Source organism: Zonotrichia albicollis, chromosome 4, assembly GCF_047830755.1.
Source record: "Zonotrichia albicollis isolate bZonAlb1 chromosome 4, bZonAlb1.hap1, whole genome shotgun sequence".
Lineage (NCBI taxonomy): Eukaryota > Metazoa > Chordata > Aves > Passeriformes > Passerellidae > Zonotrichia > Zonotrichia albicollis.
The window spans coordinates 1-25,229 of NC_133822.1; positions in this window are offsets into that span (position 1 = coordinate 1).

Sequence of the window (25,229 nt, forward strand, 5' to 3'; positions counted from 1 at the left end):
CTAACTCCTAACCCTAACCACCTAACCCTAACCCTAACCCTAACCCTAACCCTAACCCAAACCCTAACCCTACCCTAAACCTAACCCTAACCCTAACCCTAACCCTAACCCTAACCCTAACCCTAACCCTAACCCTAACCCTAACCCTAACCCTAACCCTAACCCCTAACCGCCTAACCCTACCCAACCCTACCGACCCCCTAACCCTAACCCTACCCCTAACCCTAACCCAACCTAACCCTAACCTAACCCTAACCCTAGACCCTAACCCCTAACCCTAACCCTAACCCTAACCCTAACCCTAACCCTAACCCTAACCCTAACCCTAACCTAACCCTAACCCTAAACCCTAACCCTAACCCTAACCCTAACCCTAACCCTAACCCTAATTAACCCTAACCCTAACCTAACCCTAACCCTAACCCTAACCTAACCCTAACCTAACCTAACCCAACCCTAACCTCAACCTAACCCTATCCCTAACCCTAACCCTAACCCTAACCCACCCTAACCCTAACCCTAACCCTAACCCTAACCCTAACCCTAACCCTAACCCTAACCCTAACCCTAACCCTAACCCTAACCCTAACCCTAACCCTAACCCTAACCCTAACCCTAACCCTAACCCTAACCCTCCCTAACCCTAACCCTAACCCTAACCCTAACCCTAACCCTAACCCTAACCCTAACCCTAACCCTAACCCTAACCCTAACCCTAACCCTAACCCTAACCCTAACCCTAACCCTAACCCTAACCCTAACCCTAACCCTAACCCTAACCCTAACCCTAACCCTAACCCTAACCCTAACCCTAACCCTAACCCTAACCCTAACCCTAACCCTAACCCTAACCCTAACCCTAACCCTAACCCTAACCCTAACCCTAACCCTAACCCTAACCCTAACCCTAACCCTAACCCTAACCCTAACCCTAACCCTAACCCTAACCCTAACCCTAACCCTAACCCTAACCCTAACCCTAACCCTAACCCTAACCCTAACCCTAACCCTAACCCTAACCCTAACCCTAACCCTAACCCTAACCCTAACCCTAACCCTAACCCTAACCCTAACCCTAACCCTAACCCTAACCCTAACCCTAACCCTAACCCTAACCCTAACCCTAACCCTAACCCTAACCCTAACCCTAACCCTAACCCTAACCCTAACCCTAACCCTAACCCTAACCCTAACCCTAACCCTAACCCTAACCCTAACCCTAACCCTAACCCTAACCCTAACCCTAACCCTAACCCTAACCCTAACCCTAACCCTAACCCTAACCCTAACCCTAACCCTAACCCTAACCCTAACCCTAACCCTAACCCTAACCCTAACCCTAACCCTAACCCTAACCCTAACCCTAACCCTAACCCTAACCCTAACCCTAACCCTAACCCTAACCCTAACCCTAACCCTAACCCTAACCCTAACCCTAACCCTAACCCTAACCCTAACCCTAACCCTAACCCTAACCCTAACCCTAACCCTAACCCTAACCCTAACCCTAACCCTAACCCTAACCCTAACCCTAACCCTAACCCTAACCCTAACCCTAACCCTAACCCTAACCCTAACCCTAACCCTAACCCTAACCCTAACCCTAACCCTAACCCTAACCCTAACCCTAACCCTAACCCTAACCCTAACCCTAACCCTAACCCTAACCCTAACCCTAACCCTAACCCTAACCCTAACCCTAACCCTAACCCTAACCCTAACCCTAACCCTAACCCTAACCCTAACCCTAACCCTAACCCTAACCCTAACCCTAACCCTAACCCTAACCCTAACCCTAACCCTAACCCTAACCCTAACCCTAACCCTAACCCTAACCCTAACCCTAACCCTAACCCTAACCCTAACCCCTAACCCTAACCCTAACCCTAACCCTAACCCTAACCCTAACCCTAACCCTAACCCTAACCCTAACCCTAACCCTAACCCTAACCCTAACCCTAACCCTAACCCTAACCCTAACCCTAACCCTAACCCTAACCCTAACCCTAACCCTAACCCTAACCCTAACCCTAACCCTAACCCTAACCCTAACCCTAACCCTAACCCTAACCCTAACCCTAACCCTAACCCTAACCCTAACCCTAACCCTAACCCTAACCCTAACCCTAACCCTAACCCTAACCCTAACCCTAACCCTAACCCTAACCCTAACCCTAACCCTAACCCTAACCCTAACCCTAACCCTAACCCTAACCCTAACCCTAACCCTAACCCTAACCCTAACCCTAACCCTAACCCTAACCCTAACCCTAACCCTAACCCTAACCCTAACCCTAACCCTAACCCTAACCCTAACCCTAACCCTAACCCTAACCCTAACCCTAACCCTAACCCTAACCCTAACCCTAACCCTAACCCTAACCCTAACCCTAACCCTAACCCTAACCCTAACCCTAACCCTAACCCTAACCCTAACCCTAACCCTAACCCTAACCCTAACCCTAACCCTAACCCTAACCCTAACCCTAACCCTAACCCTAACCCTAACCCTAACCCTAACCCTAACCCTAACCCTAACCCTAACCCTAACCCTAACCCTAACCCTAACCCTAACCCTAACCCTAACCCTAACCCTAACCCTAACCCTAACCCTAACCCTAACCCTAACCCTAACCCTAACCCTAACCCTAACCCTAACCCTAACCCTAACCCTAACCCTAACCCTAACCCTAACCCTAACCCTAACCCTAACCCTAACCCTAACCCTAACCCTAACCCTAACCCTAACCCTAACCCTAACCCTAACCCTAACCCTAACCCTAACCCTAACCCTAACCCTAACCCTAACCCAACCCTAACCCTAACCCTAACCCTAACCCTAACCCTAACCCTAACCCTAACCCTAACCCTAACCCTAACCCTAACCCTAACCCTAACCCTAACCCTAACCCTAACCCTAACCCTAACCCTAACCCTAACCCTAACCCTAACCCTAACCCTAACCCTAACCCTAACCCTAACCCTAACCCTAACCCTAACCCTAACCCTAACCCTAACCCTAACCCTAACCCTAACCCTAACCCTAACCCTAACCCTAACCCTAACCCTAACCCTAACCCTAACCCTAACCCTAACCCTAACCCTAACCCTAACCCTAACCCTAACCCTAACCCTAACCCTAACCCTAACCCTAACCCTAACCCTAACCCTAACCCTAACCCTAACCCTAACCCTAACCCTAACCCTAACCCTAACCCTAACCCTAACCCTAACCCTAACCCTAACCCTAACCCTAACCCTAACCCTAACCCTAACCCTAACCCTAACCCTAACCCTAACCCTAACCCTAACCCTAACCCTAACCCTAACCCTAACCCTAACCCTAACCCTAACCCTAACCCTAACCCTAACCCTAACCCTAACCCTAACCCTAACCCTAACCCTAACCCTAACCCTAACCCTAACCCTAACCCTAACCCTAACCCTAACCCTAACCCTAACCCTAACCCTAACCCTAACCCTAACCCTAACCCTAACCCTAACCCTAACCCTAACCCTAACCCTAACCCTAACCCTAACCCTAACCCTAACCCTAACCCTAACCCTAACCCTAACCCTAACCCTAACCCTAACCCTAACCCTAACCCTAACCCTAACCCTAACCCTAACCCTAACCCTAACCCTAACCCTAACCCTAACCCTAACCCTAACCCTAACCCTAACCCTAACCCTAACCCTAACCCTAACCCTAACCCTAACCCTAACCCTAACCCTAACCCTAACCCTAACCCTAACCCTAACCCTAACCCTAACCCTAACCCTAACCCTAACCCTAACCCTAACCCTAACCCTAACCCTAACCCTAACCCTAACCCTAACCCTAACCCTAACCCTAACCCTAACCCTAACCCTAACCCTAACCCTAACCCTAACCCTAACCCTAACCCTAACCCTAACCCTAACCCTAACCCTAACCCTAACCCTAACCCTAACCCTAACCCTAACCCTAACCCTAACCCTAACCCTAACCCTAACCCTAACCCTAACCCTAACCCTAACCCTAACCCTAACCCTAACCCTAACCCTAACCCTAACCCTAACCCTAACCCTAACCCTAACCCTAACCCTAACCCTAACCCTAACCCTAACCCTAACCCTAACCCTAACCCTAACCCTAACCCTAACCCTAACCCTAACCCTAACCCTAACCCTAACCCTAACCCTAACCCTAACCCTAACCCTAACCCTAACCCTAACCCTAACCCTAACCCTAACCCTAACCCTAACCCTAACCCTAACCCTAACCCTAACCCTAACCCTAACCCTAACCCTAACCCTAACCCTAACCCTAACCCTAACCCTAACCCTAACCCTAACCCTAACCCTAACCCTAACCCTAACCCTAACCCTAACCCTAACCCTAACCCTAACCCTAACCCTAACCCTAACCCTAACCCTAACCCTAACCCTAACCCTAACCCTAACCCTAACCCTAACCCTAACCCTAACCCTAACCCTAACCCTAACCCTAACCCTAACCCTAACCCTAACCCTAACCCTAACCCTAACCCTAACCCTAACCCTAACCCTAACCCTAACCCTAACCCTAACCCTAACCCTAACCCTAACCCTAACCCTAACCCTAACCCTAACCCTAACCCTAACCCTAACCCTAACCCTAACCCTAACCCTAACCCTAACCCTAACCCTAACCCTAACCCTAACCCTAACCCTAACCCTAACCCTAACCCTAACCCTAACCCTAACCCTAACCCTAACCCTAACCCTAACCCTAACCCTAACCCTAACCCTAACCCTAACCCTAACCCTAACCCTAACCCTAACCCTAACCCTAACCCTAACCCTAACCCTAACCCTAACCCTAACCCTAACCCTAACCCTAACCCTAACCCTAACCCTAACCCTAACCCTAACCCTAACCCTAACCCTAACCCTAACCCTAACCCTAACCCTAACCCTAACCCTAACCCTAACCCTAACCCTAACCCTAACCCTAACCCTAACCCTAACCCTAACCCTAACCCTAACCCTAACCCTAACCCTAACCCTAACCCTAACCCTAACCCTAACCCTAACCCTAACCCTAACCCTAACCCTAACCCTAACCCTAACCCTAACCCTAACCCTAACCCTAACCCTAACCCTAACCCTAACCCTAACCCTAACCCTAACCCTAACCCTAACCCTAACCCTAACCCTAACCCTAACCCTAACCCTAACCCTAACCCTAACCCTAACCCTAACCCTAACCCTAACCCTAACCCTAACCCTAACCCTAACCCTAACCCTAACCCTAACCCTAACCCTAACCCTAACCCTAACCCTAACCCTAACCCTAACCCTAACCCTAACCCTAACCCTAACCCTAACCCTAACCCTAACCCTAACCCTAACCCTAACCCTAACCCTAACCCTAACCCTAACCCTAACCCTAACCCTAACCCTAACCCTAACCCTAACCCTAACCCTAACCCTAACCCTAACCCTAACCCTAACCCTAACCCTAACCCTAACCCTAACCCTAACCCTAACCCTAACCCTAACCCTAACCCTAACCCTAACCCTAACCCTAACCCTAACCCTAACCCTAACCCTAACCCTAACCCTAACCCTAACCCTAACCCTAACCCTAACCCTAACCCTAACCCTAACCCTAACCCTAACCCTAACCCTAACCCTAACCCTAACCCTAACCCTAACCCTAACCCTAACCCTAACCCTAACCCTAACCCTAACCCTAACCCTAACCCTAACCCTAACCCTAACCCTAACCCTAACCCTAACCCTAACCCTAACCCTAACCCTAACCCTAACCCTAACCCTAACCCTAACCCTAACCCTAACCCTAACCCTAACCCTAACCCTAACCCTAACCCTAACCCTAACCCTAACCCTAACCCTAACCCTAACCCTAACCCTAACCCTAACCCTAACCCTAACCCTAACCCTAACCCTAACCCTAACCCTAACCCTAACCCTAACCCTAACCCTAACCCTAACCCTAACCCTAACCCTAACCCTAACCCTAACCCTAACCCTAACCCTAACCCTAACCCTAACCCTAACCCTAACCCTAACCCTAACCCTAACCCTAACCCTAACCCTAACCCTAACCCTAACCCTAACCCTAACCCTAACCCTAACCCTAACCCTAACCCTAACCCTAACCCTAACCCTAACCCTAACCCTAACCCTAACCCTAACCCTAACCCTAACCCTAACCCTAACCCTAACCCTAACCCTAACCCTAACCCTAACCCTAACCCTAACCCTAACCCTAACCCTAACCCTAACCCTAACCCTAACCCTAACCCTAACCCTAACCCTAACCCTAACCCTAACCCTAACCCTAACCCTAACCCTAACCCTAACCCTAACCCTAACCCTAACCCTAACCCTAACCCTAACCCTAACCCTAACCCTAACCCTAACCCTAACCCTAACCCTAACCCTAACCCTAACCCTAACCCTAACCCTAACCCTAACCCTAACCCTAACCCTAACCCTAACCCTAACCCTAACCCTAACCCTAACCCTAACCCTAACCCTAACCCTAACCCTAACCCTAACCCTAACCCTAACCCTAACCCTAACCCTAACCCTAACCCTAACCCTAACCCTAACCCTAACCCTAACCCTAACCCTAACCCTAACCCTAACCCTAACCCTAACCCTAACCCTAACCCTAACCCTAACCCTAACCCTAACCCTAACCCTAACCCTAACCCTAACCCTAACCCTAACCCTAACCCTAACCCTAACCCTAACCCTAACCCTAACCCTAACCCTAACCCTAACCCTAACCCTAACCCTAACCCTAACCCTAACCCTAACCCTAACCCTAACCCTAACCCTAACCCTAACCCTAACCCTAACCCTAACCCTAACCCTAACCCTAACCCTAACCCTAACCCTAACCCTAACCCTAACCCTAACCCTAACCCTAACCCTAACCCTAACCCTAACCCTAACCCTAACCCTAACCCTAACCCTAACCCTAACCCTAACCCTAACCCTAACCCTAACCCTAACCCTAACCCTAACCCTAACCCTAACCCTAACCCTAACCCTAACCCTAACCCTAACCCTAACCCTAACCCTAACCCTAACCCTAACCCTAACCCTAACCCTAACCCTAACCCTAACCCTAACCCTAACCCTAACCCTAACCCTAACCCTAACCCTAACCCTAACCCTAACCCTAACCCTAACCCTAACCCTAACCCTAACCCTAACCCTAACCCTAACCCTAACCCTAACCCTAACCCTAACCCTAACCCTAACCCTAACCCTAACCCTAACCCTAACCCTAACCCTAACCCTAACCCTAACCCTAACCCTAACCCTAACCCTAACCCTAACCCTAACCCTAACCCTAACCCTAACCCTAACCCTAACCCTAACCCTAACCCTAACCCTAACCCTAACCCTAACCCTAACCCTAACCCTAACCCTAACCCTAACCCTAACCCTAACCCTAACCCTAACCCTAACCCTAACCCTAACCCTAACCCTAACCCTAACCCTAACCCTAACCCTAACCCTAACCCTAACCCTAACCCTAACCCTAACCCTAACCCTAACCCTAACCCTAACCCTAACCCTAACCCTAACCCTAACCCTAACCCTAACCCTAACCCTAACCCTAACCCTAACCCTAACCCTAACCCTAACCCTAACCCTAACCCTAACCCTAACCCTAACCCTAACCCTAACCCTAACCCTAACCCTAACCCTAACCCTAACCCTAACCCTAACCCTAACCCTAACCCTAACCCTAACCCTAACCCTAACCCTAACCCTAACCCTAACCCTAACCCTAACCCTAACCCTAACCCTAACCCTAACCCTAACCCTAACCCTAACCCTAACCCTAACCCTAACCCTAACCCTAACCCTAACCCTAACCCTAACCCTAACCCTAACCCTAACCCTAACCCTAACCCTAACCCTAACCCTAACCCTAACCCTAACCCTAACCCTAACCCTAACCCTAACCCTAACCCCGCCCCTAACCCCGCCCCTAACCCCGCCCCTAACCCCGCCCCTAACCCCGCCCCTAACCCCGCCCCTAACCCCGCCCCTAACCCCGCCCCTAACCCCGCCCCTAACCCCGCCCCTAACCCCGCCCCTAACCCCGCCCCTAACCCCGCCCCTAACCCCGCCCCTAACCCCGCCCCTAACCCCGCCCCTAACCCCGCCCCTAACCCCGCCCCTAACCCCGCCCCTAACCCCGCCCCTAACCCCGCCCCTAACCCCGCCCCTAACCCCGCCCCTAACCCCGCCCCTAACCCCGCCCCTAACCCCGCCCCTAACCCCGCCCCTAACCCCGCCCCTAACCCCGCCCCTAACCCCGCCCCTAACCCCGCCCCTAACCCCGCCCCTAACCCCGCCCCTAACCCCGCCCCTAACCCCGCCCCTAACCCCGCCCCTAACCCCGCCCCTAACCCCGCCCCTAACCCCGCCCCTAACCCCGCCCCTAACCCCGCCCCTAACCCCGCCCCTAACCCCGCCCCTAACCCCGCCCCTAACCCCGCCCCTAACCCCGCCCCTAACCCCGCCCCTAACCCCGCCCCTAACCCCGCCCCTAACCCCGCCCCTAACCCCGCCCCTAACCCCGCCCCTAACCCCGCCCCTAACCCCGCCCCTAACCCCGCCCCTAACCCCGCCCCTTCGGGGCGGGGTTAGGGGCCTATATACTGTATATAAATAAAAAGAATAAAAACTATATGTCCGGTGCAGCAGTAGAAAATTTCAGGCTCCCGGGGAGTAAATGGTTTGTTTTGTATTTTTATTTTTTTCCTTTACTCCCAGGGAGCCTGAAAGTTTCTACTGCTGCTTTTTTAAATTAAAGCTAGAAAGGAAAACAAAGTTAGAAAGAGAGAAGAGAAAAGAGAGAAGTTAAAGTTAGAGAGAAGTTAGAGAGAAGTGAGAAAAGAGAAGTTTGGGAAAAGAGAGAAATTAGAGAAGTTAGACAAGAGAGAAGTTAGAGAAAAGAGAAGTTAGAGAGAAGAGAGAAAAATTAGAGAGAAAAGAGAAATTAGAGAAAAGAGAAGTTAGAGAAAGGAGAAATTAGAGAGAAAGGAGAAATTAGAGAGAAAAGAGAAATTAGAGAGAAAAGAGAAATTAGAGAGAAAAGAGAAATTAGAGAGAAAAGAGAAATTAGAGAGAAAAGAGAAAAGTTAGAGAAGAGAGAAAAGAGAGAAGAGAGAAAAGACAAATTAGAGAAAAGAGAGAAAAGAGAGAGAAGAAAAAAGCAATAAGACTGAAAAGCGAGAGAAGAGAAAAGCAAGAGAAGACAGAAAATTAGAGAGAAAAATAAGAGACAGAGAATAGAAAGAAGACAAGACAGAAAAGAAGAGAACACAGAGACAGAAAGAGAAAAGAAGACAGACAGAGAAACCAAGACAGAGAGAAAGGAAATGGAGGGTGAGAAAATGAAGGATGAGAGTTACAGGAAAAAGAAATTGGTGGGGATTAGAGTTAAAGTGAAAACTCAGAGCAGAGGGAAAAAAGAAAATACTAAGAGCAAAAAGGACAAACCAAGGAAAAGGAGAAAACAGAGAAACAGAAGCAACAAGAGCAAGGGTGAAAGTTATGAGGAAAAAGAAAGAAGGTACAAAGTATAAGCAAAAGAGGGCAAAATAAATACAGTCAAACAAAAAATGAAAATACACAAATAATAGAAGGAAGGGGATGGAAACATAGTTACAGAAGCAGAGACAGTGTCAGAAGGAGTGAGAAACAGAAACAAAGGGATAGAGACAGATGGAAGTTACGTTAGAGATAGAAAAGGAAAGTGAAGAGCAACAGGAAGAAATACAGTGGAAAGAAAATACAAAACCACACCAAAAAAACACAGGAGCCACAATGGGGGTAGGGAAGGGCAGGGGATATCTTTATTAGGGGGGATTTTACTGGATTGAGTGAATGATTTTATTTATACATCACCAAAATACATTTAAACAGTGTACACAAATGTAAATACAAATAGAAGCCATACACACACTGGTACAAGTCAAATTGCAATACAGAGCAATACAGAGCAATACAGAGCAATACAGAGCAATACAGAGCAATACACAGCAATACAGAACAATACAGAGCAATACACAGCAATACAGAGCAATACACAGCAATACACAGCAATACACAGCAATACACAGCAATACACAGCAATACACAGCAATACACAGCAATACACAGCAATACACAGCAATACACAGCAATACACAGCAATACACCATATAATCAAAATAAAAAAAGGTTAATTTATGATTACAGGAAACCCAAAACAACAAAACCACAGAGAAAACTACATTCATCTACCACACACACTCCCTTCAGATAGCACAAAACCTCACCATCCCTCTCATCACAACTGCTAAATTACACCCCAGAAATCAGTGGTCCTTGGGAACGTGGTTCCCGGGAGCCTGCAAAAAATCCTCCTGCCTGACGAAAACCCCGGTCCCTGGAGGGTCCGCGCCCAAACTTTGGCGATGAACGTCGCCTCGCGGACCGACCGGGACCGAGGGAAAAAAAACCCAGCCGGGGGGAAAAAAAAAAAAACCCCCCGGCTGGGGATTTTTTATTCTAAATTTAAAAATAAGTTGAAAAACCTGCAAAACCAAAAGCCATACAAGGTTACAACCCTACAGCCCTTCAACACACACACATCCTTCAGCTGACAGACAAACCCACACTGATTCACACATCAACCGCTCAGCTAACCCTCTGCAAGCATTCACACCGCTCCTCGGGAACGCGGTTCCCGGGAGCCTGCAAAAAATCCTCCTGCCTGACGAAAACCCCGGTCCCTGGAGGGTCCGCGCCCAAACTTTGGCGATGAACGTCGCCTCGCGGACCGACCGGGACCGAGGGAAAAAAAACCCAGCCGGGGGGAAAAAAAAAAAAACCCCCCGGCTGGGGATTTTTTATTCTAAATTTAAAAATGAGTTGAAAAACCTGCAAAACCAAAAGCCATACAAGGTTACAACCCTACAGCCCTTCAACACACACACATCCTTCAGCTGACAGACAAACCCACACTGATTCACACATCAACAGCTCAGCTAACCCTCTGCAAGCATGCACACCGCTCCTCGGGAACGCGGTTCCCGGGAGCCTGCAAAAAATCCTCCTGCCTGACGAAAACCCCGGTCCCTGGAGGGTCCGCGCCCAAACTTTGGCGATGAACGTCGCCTCGCGGACCGACCGGGACCGAGGGAAAAAAAACCCAGCCGGGGGGAAAAAAAAAAAAACCCCCCGGCTGGGGATTTTTTATTCTAAATTTAAAAATGAGTTGAAAAACCTGCAAAACCAAAAGCCATACACACAAGGGTAAATCCAGTCAGCATGCGCTCACAGACGCAGGAACGAGGGGAGGCAGACAGACACGCTCGCTTGCTCCCACACACGCCCGCACCCTCTTCCGACTTACACGCTCGCTGCGGCCCTTACTCACGACTCTGAAGAACGTGCTTTGACGCATCTTCTCGCTGCTGCTCCTTGACTTCAAATGGTAGATTCCAGGGAAATCGGTAGCCTCGGGGACCTGTGAGACGACAGGAAGGGATCAATGAGCGGGTATCTGACAGCTAGGACTTGTCCCCACTCTGGACCTATAAATTTCCTACTCAAAATCCCACAAGACACAGATGAACAGTAAAGCTTTTATAACTGTTCTACCTAACTGTGACTACGTGCCAGGGCAAGGCAGCTCCGATCATAATTGGTACAATATAAATACACACAATATAAGCTGACACATACATTGCAAGTGTACACATAGGGTAAGTACACAGAATGTAAGGCGACGCATACAGTATAAGTACATACAGTATAAGCCAGCATAGGTACATGCAATCTAAGTACAGACAGCATAAGCCAACACAGGTACATACAATGAAAGTACACACAGCATAAGCCATCACAGGTACATACAATATACACCAACAGAGGTACATACTATGTAAGTACATACAGCATAAGCCAACACAGGAACACACAATATAAGTACATAGAGTATAAGCCAGCATACGTACACACAATATTGGTACATACAGTATAAGCCAGCATAGCTACATGCAATCTAAGTACAGACAGCATAAGCCAACACAGGTACATACAATATACACCAACACAGGTACATACTATGTAAGTACATACAGCATAAGCCAACACAGGTACACACAATATAAGTACATAGAGTATAAGCCAGCATAGGTACACACAATATTGGTACATAAAATAGAAGCCAACATAGGTACATACAACATAAAGCAGGACTTAGGATAGCTATCTGCAAGATTAATTTTTGAGACCTATATCCTTTGAGAAGATGGAACCGATAGAACTACTGAAGTCACCTGAGGAAGGATTAAGATGCTCCCACTAGAAGTCCAAGAGAATGGCATGGAAAAAAGGCACTACCAAAGCGGGTAGTGAGAAGGAACATGGATAACATCTTCTGTAACCCTTCCTGGCTCAAAGAGTAAAAAGGTAAAAATGCCGGAATAAGGAATATCCGGAAAGGAACGTGAGTAAAATAAGAGCAACATGGCACGGAGTGGTGCCCACAAAGGGTCGAGATGTAACAAAGGCCTGTGACGTGGAAGAAGATGGACGCACGCTATGTAACACAGACACAGACGATGTAACGGACATGGATGACCTAACACAGAGACAAGTGACAACTTTCCACTTAGGGACCTGAGATTCCTAGCGCAAGATGAACCAGAGGCTGATGACTCCAAAGGAAAGGAAGCCCTATGACAATAGCGTGTGTTAATGAAATGTAACTCATTAAAAGCACTCAGTGCCAAAGCAGTTGAGAAGATGCTCGAGAGGCTCAGCGAGCCTAGAAAAGGAAGTGGACGGCCGAGTGATCGTAGCTATAGCTGCAGACCCGAAGGCGAGCTCCTGGGGAGAAAGATCCGTGACGATGCCGAGTCGAGGAAGGCTGACGACGCAAAGTTCGTGACGCTGTGGAGAGGGGTCGGAACTGCCCTGCCCGGCAAAGGCTCTGATGAAGCTGAAGAGAAAGCCTCACCCTTTACTTCCAGAGGACCCATCCCGCTACAGACCTCTCCGCTAAGCTAACATGAAACGGCCCCCTGTGATACTAAAGGTTTTCCCCTTCCCCGACCACTGGCCCCGACACTTAGCTTTCACATGAGGAGGGGACAAAATCCATCCTCGGTTGGACGTGGATGTGGAGGCTTTCTCGATGTGTGTGCTTTGGCGCTGCCGTTTCCGAGCTTGGGCTAAGAGCCTCCTCAGAGTACCTAAGACAAAACAGAAAAAGTGAGTATTGTCCTCAAAACCGGTAATCCCCGGGAGTGCTGTGCACCACCGCCCCAGCTCACCTCAAGTCTCGCGTTGAATCCGGAAGGTACGCAGAAGATACCTGCAAAAACAAAAGGCGCAGGCTTAGCATGCTGCTGCGTAACACTCGCCTATGAGTCGGCCTGCCTAAACCCCAACTCACCTGCCCTCCTGTGTTCCTTGGCATGCCTAGGGCAGGGAGACAACCTGGAAAGAAACAGAGGAGAAAAGCATGCTGAGATACTGTGAAAACACAACATCCCTACCCTGACAAGGATGCCACAGCACTACCTTAAGCTTGCACCCACCTGGCACGGGCATGCTTGGCCAAGATAGATTGCAAGGGGGCCACCTAAAACAAAAAAAAAAACAAGTGGACATACTTAGACCAGCATCAGAAACTGAGACTACAGCAATAAAAACTGCTTCAGTATGCTACTCAATGCTCACCTTGCCCACTCGGCCTTGACTACAGCTCTCACCCTTGAATTCCTAAAAAGAGAGACAAAGAACACTACTGTGACACGTATCAATTATACTCCCTCTACAGAGCAAAGCAGTAACTAACCTGCTCGTGTGAATCCCCTCACACAGGATGGGGCCCTCTGGCCCAGATTTCATTCAACTGAATCTGAAAAAAACGTTAGGACAGGAGTCACACTGTTGCAGGACAACTTAAGAGCTCCAGATGCCCTGTGTCCATCTACAAATCCCATCTGGAGTCCAACTGCACCCCACATTACACATTCCAAGTCCCCGGGCCCTCTCCTATCGCACCAGGCTATGCGGCAGGGCAGAGCAGCTCCGGCACAAATGTGTGCTGACACCCGTGACACAGGACAGACAGGACAGGACACACAACGGGGACACAACAGGAACAGAAATCTCTTGGCAAGGAAAACGGCTGCAAGGACTGAGAGCATGCAAAAGGAGATGACTGAGTTCAAACTGACGGTGAGCTGATGAGGCTCAGAGAACACTGCAGGAAGAAGATGCTAACTGAATGATTGATTCCAAGAACAGTAAAGATGGATGCCTAGGAATCCTATGGTCAGAATCCTCTGCCTGCCCTCACATTCTTTCAAGCCCTAATCCACCATAATGGATCCAGGTGGGGCACAGCTGTCCGTACAGCTCAGAACAAGACCTGACAAGACATCTGACTGGATGCTTCCAAAGAGAGAACTTTTGACTGGGGAGCTCAGACAGGTATCACAATTGCATCTCTGGCCTGGGTGCCAGGCCAAGGAATGCAGAGATCACAGATGCTAACAATGATGCCAAGGTTTCTGACAGGCCTCTCAAAGTGCTAAGGTAAAAGACAGGAGATACACAAACAAGACATAATGCACAGCAGACAAGTGACACCAGACACACCGGGACTGCTCTGCCCTGAACACCTCAGCACTGTGATCAAAGGTGAGACTTGGCTTTCATGGGGCCTAAGGGGCCACTTCATGGACACCCCCCCACCGCCAAATTGGACTCAAAAACCCCTCCCAATAATTCCCAAACCAGCACCCGGCCTTCATCCCCTCTGTGGGTCGTAGCCCTCTACTTATCTCTCAGACATGTGGGGATGCCGGTCCGTGTCAGGTGCAAAGAAAGGCCACCTCGTCAGCTGGGAAGGTCCTGCTGTCACCGGGCTGGTGTCTCTCAGACAGCTAGAGTAAAGAGAACCAAACATCAGTGCCTGATCTTGGCACCCCATTGGCCAAAACCCCACCAGTCTGCTACTCACCCTGCTCCTAGGAAGGCCCGGCACCTGCTAACTCTGACCCTCTGCCATGGATGCAACGCATCTGCACCTGAAAGAAAGTTAGAACATGTGTCAAACACCACCAGGATAACTCACAAGCTGCAAACACCTTAGGTCCATCTAGGAATAGCATCTAGAGCCCAAATACACCCAAATTACAAATTTCAACTCCCCAGGCTTGGCCTATTGCAGCAGGCTACGCAGCACAGCAGAACAGCTCTGGCACCAAGGTGTGGAGACACCCGTGACAGAGAACGTGAAAAATGGGGGGAAGATTAAACACGACACAGGATGCTTGTGGTGAGGGCTTAGAGGTGGGAAGGCAAAAGGGACCCCAAAGACACACTAGGTAAAACTGCACACCGGACAACACGACACAAACCAGAGCTGCTCTGCAATGCCCACCTGAAAGCTGCCATCAAAAGTAGAGTGTCATCCTTCAGCTGTCCTAAGAGGTCCTTAGGAAAGATCTCTTTTCCCTCAGCTAATTTTTAAATCTGCCCCAAAAACTGCCAACCCACTACTCTCCAATGGTCCCATCTCCAGCCCATGGGCTCCAACTTATCTTTTGGATGATCGGTGATGGGAATCCACGTTGCACCTGAAATGAGTCTGCTTCAGAGAGCCTCGTGATGGCCTGTGAGCCTCTCGGTCAGCTACAATAAAGAAAACCAAAACCAAAGAATGAGTCCAGAGTTATGCGGGCCAAATCCCAGCCAGTCAGCTACTTGCCCTCTCCTGACTGTGCCTGGCTCCTTCAGAATCCAGCCTCATCCTGATTCCATGGCTGCAGCTTTTATTGGGAGTGGCACCTGGGTTAGAAAAAGGCAAAGTTAAATGGCATTCCTGTGAGTGCAGTGGATGACTCTGTGTGCTCTAAGACATGGGAATGCCTCTGCTAGAAGCCTTGTGGGGGGGGGCCCTCAAATAAACAAATAAACACCCTTTCTCACCCTGCTGCCTGCAAACCCCCTCCCAAGAACTCCTAACTGGATACCTGCTCACCCTCCCTCTCCCACTCACAATCCTCCACTCACCTGAAGCCTCAATCTCAAACAGCATCCTTGACACGGGGCAGATCCCTCTTGTGACATGATCAAGCTGCTGAAAAAGGTGTTGTTCTTCAGAGCTGAGCAATAACAACCACTTCTCTCCACGGCTCACCTTGACTGCTGATATCCAGATTCACTTCCTAAAAAGAAAGACAAAGAAGTGAGCTCTAACAGAGTCACCATGTACACTTCTGCTGCACAGACAAATGGGGCCTCACCTGCTCGGGGGAATCCCCTCACACGGGATGGGGCCCTCTGGCCCAGATTTAATACATCTGAATCTGAAAAAAACGTTAGGACAAGAGTCACACTGTTGCAGGATAACTTAAGAGCTCCAGATGTCCTGTGTCCATCTACAAATCCCATCCGGAGTCCACCTGCACCCCACATTACACATTCCAAGTCCCCGGGCCCTCTCCTATTGCACCAGGCTATGCGGCAGGGCAGAGCAGCCCCGGCACAAATGTGTGCTGACACCCGTGACACAGGACAGGACGTGACAGACAACGGGGACACAACACAGACAGAAACCTCTAGGCCAGGAAAATGGCTGAAGGGACTGAGAGAATGCAAAAGGAGATGACCCACCTGAGACCAATGGTGACCTGATGAGGCTCAGAGAACACTGGAGGAAGAAGATGCTAACTACTGTTCTTGGAATCAATCATTCAAAGATGGATGCCTAGGAATCCTATGGTCAGAATCCTCTGCCTGCCCTCACATTCTTTCAAGCCCTAATCCACCATAATGGATCCAGGTGGGGCACAGCTGTCCGTACAGCTCAGAACAAGACCTGACAAGACATCTGACTGGATGCTTCCAAAGAGAGAACTTTTGACTGGGGAGCTCAGACAGGTATCAGAATCGCATCTCTGGCCTGCGTGCCAGGCCAAGGAATGCAAAGATCACAGATGCTAACAATGATGCCAAGGTTTCTGACAGGCCCCTCAATGTGCTAAGGTAAAAGACAGGAGATACACAAACAACACATAATGCACAGCAGACAAGTGACACCAGACACACCGGGACTGCTCTGCCCTGAACACCTCAGCACTGTGATCAAAGGTGAGACTTGGCTTTCATGGGGCCTAAGGTGCCACTTCATGGACACCCCCCCACCGCCAAATTGGACTCAAAAACCCCTGCCAGTAATTCCCAAACCAGCACCCTGCCTTCATCCCCTCTGTGGGTCATAGCCCTCTACTTATCTCTCAGATATCGGGGGATGATGGTCCATGTCAGGTGCAAAGAAAGGCCACCTCGTCAGCTGGGAAGGTCCTGCTGCCACCGGGCTGGTGTCACTCACACAGCTGTAGTAAAGAAAACCAAATATCAGTGCCTGATGCTGGCAGCCTAGTGCCCAAAACCCCACCCTTCTGCTACTCACGGTGCTCCTAGAAAGGCACAGCTACTCGGGCCACACACTCATCGGACATGCTCAGAGACCGAGGCCGTCGTCACAGGAGACACCTGGTTAAAAACAGATGAAATGATTTCCCAGGGCTGAAACATGAACAAACCCACGCTCCTGCTCCCTATTTCCCCAACTCACAACAACATTGTGGCAGCTGCCGAAGGCCACACAGATGACACCATTAAGTAGAAAATTCAGGGCTTCATCACCAGGTCCTGTAATATATCCACAGGGCTCACATGAGCCGGAAACCCAGTGCATCGGGCGGGTGGTTACAGAGGCCTAGCATGCTCCGAGTGGATTGCCTAAAGGGTAAAAACAGGAATGGAAACTTAGAGCTGCAGCACACATTGACAGCTCAGCAGTAACAAGTACTTCTCTGCACTGCTCACCTTGACTGCTGGTAGCCAGATTTATTTCCTAAAACAAAAGAAAAAGACCAGTGCTGTAATAAAGTCATCAGAACGCTTCTGCTGCAGAGAAAAATGATGCCTCACCTGCTCGGGGGAATCTCGTCACCCAGGATGGGGCCCTCTGACAGAGATTTTATCCATCTGAATCTGAAAAAAAAGTTAGGACAAGAGTCACACTGTTGCAGGATAACTTAAGAGCTCCAGAGATCCCGTATCCATCTACAAATCCCATCCGGAGTCCACCTGCACCCCACATTACACATTCCAAGTCCCCGGGCCCTCTCCTATTGCACCAGGCTATGCGGCAGGGCAGAGCAGCCCCGGCACAAATGTGTGCTGACACCCGTGACACAGGACAGGACGTGACAGACAACGGGGACACAACACAGACAGAAACCTCTAGGCCAGGAAAATGGCTGCAAGGACTGAGAGAATGCAAAAGGAGATGACCCACCTGAGACCAATGGTGACCTGATGAGGCTCAGAGAACACTGGAGGAAGAAGATGCTAACTACTGTTCTTGGAATCAATCATTCAAAGATGGATGCCTAGGAATCCTATGGTCAGAATCCTCTGCCTGCCCTCACATTCTTTCAAGCCCTAATCCACCATAATGGATCCAGGTGGGGCACAGCTGTCCGTACAGCTCAGAACAAGACATCTGACTGGATGCTTCCAAAGACAGAAGAGAGTCTGATACCTGTCTGAGCTCCCGGGTCAAAAGTTCTATGGCCTGGGTGCCAGGCCAAGGAATGCAGAGATCACAGATGCTAACAATGATGCCAAGGTTTCTGACAGGCCCCTCAATGTGCTAAGGTAAAAGACAGGAGATACACAAACAACACATAATGCACAGCAGACAAGTGACACCAGACACACCGGGACTGCTCTGCCCTGAACACCTCAGCACTGTGATCAAAGGTGAGACTTGGCTTTCATGGGGCCTAAGGTGCCACTTCATGGACACCCCCCCACCGCCAAATTGGACTCAAAAACCCCTGCCAGTAATTCCCAAACCAGCACCCTGCCTTCATCCCCTCTGTGGGTCATAGCCCTCTACTTATCTCTCAGATATCGGGGGATGATGGTCCATGTCAGGTGCAAAGAAAGGCCACCTCGTCAGCTGGGAAGGTCCTGCTGCCACCGGGCTGGTGTCACTCACACAGCTGTAGTAAAGAAAACCAAATATCAGTGCCTGATGCTGGCAGCCTAGTGCCCAAAACCCCACCCTTCTGCTACTCACGGTGCTCCTAGAAAGGCACAGCTACTCGGGCCACACACTCATCGGACATGCTCAGAGACCGAGGCCGTCGTCACAGGAGACACCTGGTTAAAAACAGATGAAATGATTTCCCAGGGCTGAAACATGAACAAACCCACGCTCCTGCTCCCTATTTCCCCAACTCACAACAACATTGTGGCAGCTGCCGAAGGCCACACAGATGACACCATTAAGTAGAAAATTCAGGGCTTCATCACCAGGTCCTGTAATATATCCACAGGGCTCACATGAGCCGGAAACCCAGTGCATCGGGCGGGTGGTTACAGAGGCCTAGCATGCTCCGAGTGGATTGCCTAAAGGGTAAAAACAGGAATGGAAACTTAGAGCTGCAGCACACATTGACAGCTCAGCAGTAACAAGTACTTCTCTGCACTGCTCACCTTGACTGCTGGTAGCCAGATTTATTTCCTAAAACAAAAGAAAAAGACCAGTGCTGTAATAAAGTCATCAGAACGCTTCTGCTGCAGAGAAAAATGATGCCTCACCTGCTCGGGGGAATCTCGTCACCCAGGATGGGGCCCTCTGACAGAGATTTTATCCATCTGAATCTGAAAAAAAAGTTAGGACAAGAGTCACACTGTTGCAGGATAACTTAAGAGCTCCAGAGATCCCGTATCCATCTACAAATCCCATCCGGAGTCCACCTGCACCCCACATTACACATTCCAAGTCCCCGGGCCCTCTCCTATTGCACCAGGCTATGCGGCAGGGCAGAGCAGCCCCGGCACAAATGTGTGCTGACACCCGTGACACAGGACAGGACGTGACAGACAACAGGGACACAACACAGACAGAAACCTCTAGGCCAGGAAAATGGCTGAAAGGACTGAGAGAATGCAAAAGGAGATGACCCACCTGAGACCAATGGTGACCTGATGAGGCTCAGAGAACACTGGAGGAAGAAGATGCTAACTACTGTTCTTGGAATCAATCATTCAAAGATGGATGCCTAGGAATCCTATGGTCAGAATCCTCTGCCTGCCCTCACATTCTTTCAAGCCCTAATCCACCATAATGGATCCAGGTGGGGCACAGCTGTCCGTACAGCTCAGAACAAGACATCTGACTGGATGCTTCCAAAGACAGAAGAGAGTCTGATACCTGTCTGAGCTCCCGAGTCAAAAGTTCTATGGCCTGGGTGCCAGGCCAAGGAATGCAGAGATCACAGATGCTAACAATGATGCCAAGGTTTCTGACAGGCCCCTCAATGTGCTAAGGTAAAAGACAGGAGATACACAAACAACACATAATGCACAGCAGACAAGTGACACCAGACACACCGGGACTGCTCTGCCCTGAACACCTCAGCACTGTGATCAAAGGTGAGACTTGGCTTTCATGGGGCCTAAGGGGCCACTTCATGGACACCCCCCCACCGCCAAATTGGACTCAAAAACCCCTGCCAGTAATTCCCAAACCAGCACCCTGCCTTCATCCCCTCTGTGGGTCATAGCCCTCTACTTATCTCTCAGACATGTGGGGATGCCGGTCCGTGTCAGGTGCAAAGAAAGGCCACCTCGTCAGCTGGGAAGGTCCTGCTGTCACCGGGCTGGTGTCTCTCAGACAGCTAGATTAAAGAGAACCAAACATCAGTGCCTGATCTTGGCACCCCATCGGCCAAAACCCCACCAGTCTGCTACTCACCCTGCTCCTAGGAAGGCCCGGCACCTGCTAACTCTGACCCTCTGCCATGGATGCAATGCATCTGCACCTGAAAGAAAGTTAGAACATGTGTCAAACACCACCAGGATAACTCACAAGCTGCAAACACCTTAGGTCCATCTAGGAATAGCATCTAGAGCCCAAGTACAGCCTCCATTACAAATTTACACTCCCCAGGGCTTGTCCCATTGCAGCTGGCCGTGCGGCAGGGCAGACCAGCTCCGGCACCCATATGTGTGCAGACACCCGTGACACAGAACGTGACAAACAGGGGGACATCAAACACCACACATCATGCTTGTGGTGAGGGCCTCGAGGGAAGAAGGCAAAAGGGACCCCAAAGTCACCCTAGGGAACACGGCACACCGGAAACCACGACACAAACCAGAGCTGTTCTGCACTGCCCGCCTGAAAGCTGCCATCAAAAGTATAGCCTCCTCCTCTAGCTGTCCTAAAACCCCCTTGTGAAGAAGATTGCTTTGCCCTCAGCTAACTTGTAAATCTGTCCATTAACTCCCAATCTTCTACCCTCTCATCTCCAAGCTGCGGCCCCCAACTTATCTTTTGGATGATCAGCAGTGACGGGAACCCAGGTGGCACCTGAAATGAGTCTGCCTCGGATGGCCCTGTGATGACCTGATATCCTTTCGGTCAACTACAAGAGAAAAAAAACAAATCCAAAGTTTAAATACAGAGTTAGGTGGGCCAAATCCCAGCAAGGGAACTACTTGTGCTCTCCTGAGTGTGCCTGGCTCTTTCAGGCTCCAAGTTCATCCTGACTCCAAGGCTGTGGCTTCTATTACAAGTGGCACCTCAATTTGGAAAAAGCAAAATTAAATGGCATTCCTGTGAGTGCAGTGGATGATCTTTGTGAAGGAGACATGAGAATGTCTCTGCTATGTTTCTGAAAAACCTGTAGTGGGGGTGCCCTCAAATAAACACCCTTTCTCACCCTGCTGCCTTCAAGCCCCCCCTCAAGAACTCCCAACTGGATTCCTGCTCACCCTCCCTTGTCCTACTCACAATCCTCAAGTCACCTGAGGCCTTAATCTCAAACATATTCTTGGACACTGGGAAGATGCCCCTTGTCACAGAAGTAATATGCTGAAAAAAGTAATGGAATTGACACCACCTGGAATCTCTGAAAGCTGCACTCCTCCAATAAACAATAAAAAACCATAATGAGAACAAAACCAGAAAACACAAATGCGCTTCATCACCCCTAAACACAAAACCCAAAATCACAAACTTAAATACTCCCTGTATTTCGTAGTTTTTCTTCACAGTATTTTCCAAGCCTCTGTTGCTTCAAATGCCCAGGAACACCTGCTTGCTGGAAACAAGTTGAGATGAGCTGAAAAAGCCTCTTCACTGAAATGATAAGAGAGCTCTTACCCCAGCTCATCCCAGGGAGGGAATGAAGCCCCTCAGCCAAGGCTGGGGTTAATATACCCCTGATGGTGCCCGCCTCTCATTCCCATGATGCCTGGGAAAAGGGAGGGGACTAATCCCACCGGGTATAAAATCCCTCAGAGCAGATGCAGCAGTTTGGCTCCTCTGACTCGGATTCAAGGGGAGTAACGGGTTTGTTATAGAAGAAAACTCTTCAGAGAAACAACAGTGGTTGTCTTTTCCTCAATGACTACTTGCAGCAGGTGAAGAAAAAACTGGTAAGACATAAAACTTTGTGTTAAGGTTACATAGGTGCATAAATGGGGTAATTTGCTGATACCTTACATGATTATTCTTTGGTGGTTGCTAGGTAGAACATCAAGTATGACTAAGTAGGATGAACAAGAGTGATAATGACATGAATAGCCTAAGTCTCATGGGAACTCCTAATTAGGCCTATCTACATTAGAAAGAAAAATGAGAAAAAAAACCTCCTCGGCGGCTTACGTGTTAAATGCACGCCAGTTTCGTTCTTGTCTAAGATAGCTGGGCCAAAGGCACAGAAGAAAGTGGCCAGCAATGAATATTTAAATTCTAAAAATGCTGAAAAAGACAGAGCTTCCTTCCAGGGAACCTGTAAAAATCAGAATTCGGGGCAGTTATCTCTGCTGAAACTGATAAAATGGCAAATAAATCAATTCTACCCTAAAATTTATTCGCCAAAAATACTGGGAAAAAAAGGGTTCTCCTCAATTTAAATCCCTCCAGCAATGAAAAAACAGATTTTTTGCCGTTAATAAAAACCCTTAACAACAAGGGACAGCTGGGGAAGGTTTTCAGGAGGTGCTTAAGACTCACAAAGCAACCTGACTTTACAGTGGTGGCGGCTTGTGTCTGGGAGACATCTGGCTCGATGCACAATTTTCAGCAAGCGGCTGCCCGCTCTGGGCCATAGACTTCTAAACACCGGTGCTGGCCCTTGTCCCTGACAAAGAAAACTAACTAGCCTGGGTTCAGAAAGGTAGTTTGCAAGGGGCACTTGTCACCACCAAATTACCTTGAGTTATCACTGCTGCCAGCTTGGACCTGGAAGGGATGTTTCACAAAATAGAATTTCAGCAGGCAGGACACCGCTCTGGGCTATGGCCCGTGAACACAAACACCGGCCCTTTTCCCTGGCGAGCAAAACTCACCGGCCCGGATTCACAGGAGGCGCTTGGCAATGACCACGCAGCCGGATTTTGGAGTGGTGCTGGTGCGGGCTTTAGAGGCATGCTATGCACTGCAAAATATGAGGAGTCGGCTGAGCTGGTGGCGCCTGAGCCCTTAACAAAAATGCCAGCCCTTTTCCTAGGTAAACAAAAGTAACCGGTCCAGATTCCTGGTGTCCCTTTGCAGAAGACACTTGATACTGTTAATGCAGCCTGAGTGTTCACTGGCGCTAGCTTGGGTCTGCAAGGCATCTGGTGCAATGCAGAATTTTAGCAGCCGGACGGCTGCTCCGGGCCACAGGCCCCCAAACACGAAAGCCGGCTCTTTGCCCTGGAAAGAAAATGCAAGAGACTAGGTTCCTGATGGTAAATAGCAATAGTACCTTAGCACACCAGGTTCATGTGGCAGATGGCAGGAGACACGTGCCGAGGTCAAATGGCTGGAGTTGGAACTGGTGCCAGCTTGGGTCTGCTAGGCGTATTTGGCAATGCAGCATTTCAGCAGGCAGCCAGCCACTAACAGCCCCTGGGCCTCCTGAACAACAATGCCGCCCTTTACACAGCTAAGTGTAACTCACCAGCTCAGGTTTCTGATGGCAGGGTGCTGCAGGCATTTCTGACTCTCAAACCAGCCTGACTTTGCAGTGGTGGCAGCTTGCGTCCAGGAGGCATCCTGCGCAAGGCGGAATTTCAGAAGGCAGCCGGTCACTCCACGCCACAGGCCCCTTAAAATTAGTGCTACCCTTTTCCCAGGTAAGCAAACCTCAGCAGCCGAGGTTGGTGTGGCAGATTGCTGCAGGCGCTTGGGACTCTGAAACCAGCCTGATTTTGTGGTGGTAGCAACTTTGGTCCAGGAGGCATCCTGCACAACGCAGAACATCAGGTCACAGACGGCCGGTCACTCAGGGCCACAGGCCCCTGAACACTAATGCTGACCCTTTTCCCAGGTAAGCAAAACTCAGCACACCAGGTTCATGTGGCACATGGCAGGAGACACGTGCCAAGGCCAAAGGGCTGGAGTTGTAACTGGTGCCAGCTTGGGTCTTCACGGCGTATTTGGCAATGCAGCATTTCAGCAGGCAGCCGGCCACTAAGGGCCCCTGGGCACACGAGAGAAATGCCACCCTCTACACAAGGAAGTGTAACTCACCAGCTCAGGTTTCTGTTCGCAGGGTGCTGCAGCCATGTGTGACTCTCAAGCCTGCCTGACTAAAAGGTGGTGGCAGCTTGCATGCCAGAGGCATCCTGCGCAAGGCCGAATTTCAGCAGGCAGACGGCCACTAAGGGCCCCTGGGCACAGAATACCAATGCCAAATCTACACAAGGAAGTGTAACTCACCAGTTCAGGTTTCTGATGGCAGGTTGCTGCAGGCATTTCTGACTCTCAAACCAGCCTGACTTTGCAGTGGTGGCAGCTTGGATTCACGAGGCATCCTGCGCAATGCGGACATTCAGCAGACAGCCGGTCGCTCCGGGCCACAGGCCCCTGAACACTAGTGCTGACCCTTTTCCCAGGTAAGCAAACCTCAGCACACCAGGTTCATGTGGCAGATGGCAGGAGACACGTGCCGAGGTCAAATGGCTGGAGTTGGGACTGGTGCCAGCTTGGGTCTGCTAGGCATATTTGGCAATGCAGCATTTCAGCAGGCAGCCGGCCACTAACAGCCCCTGGGCCTCCTGAACACCAATGCCGCCCTTTACACAGCTAAGTGTAACTCACCAGCTCAGGTTTC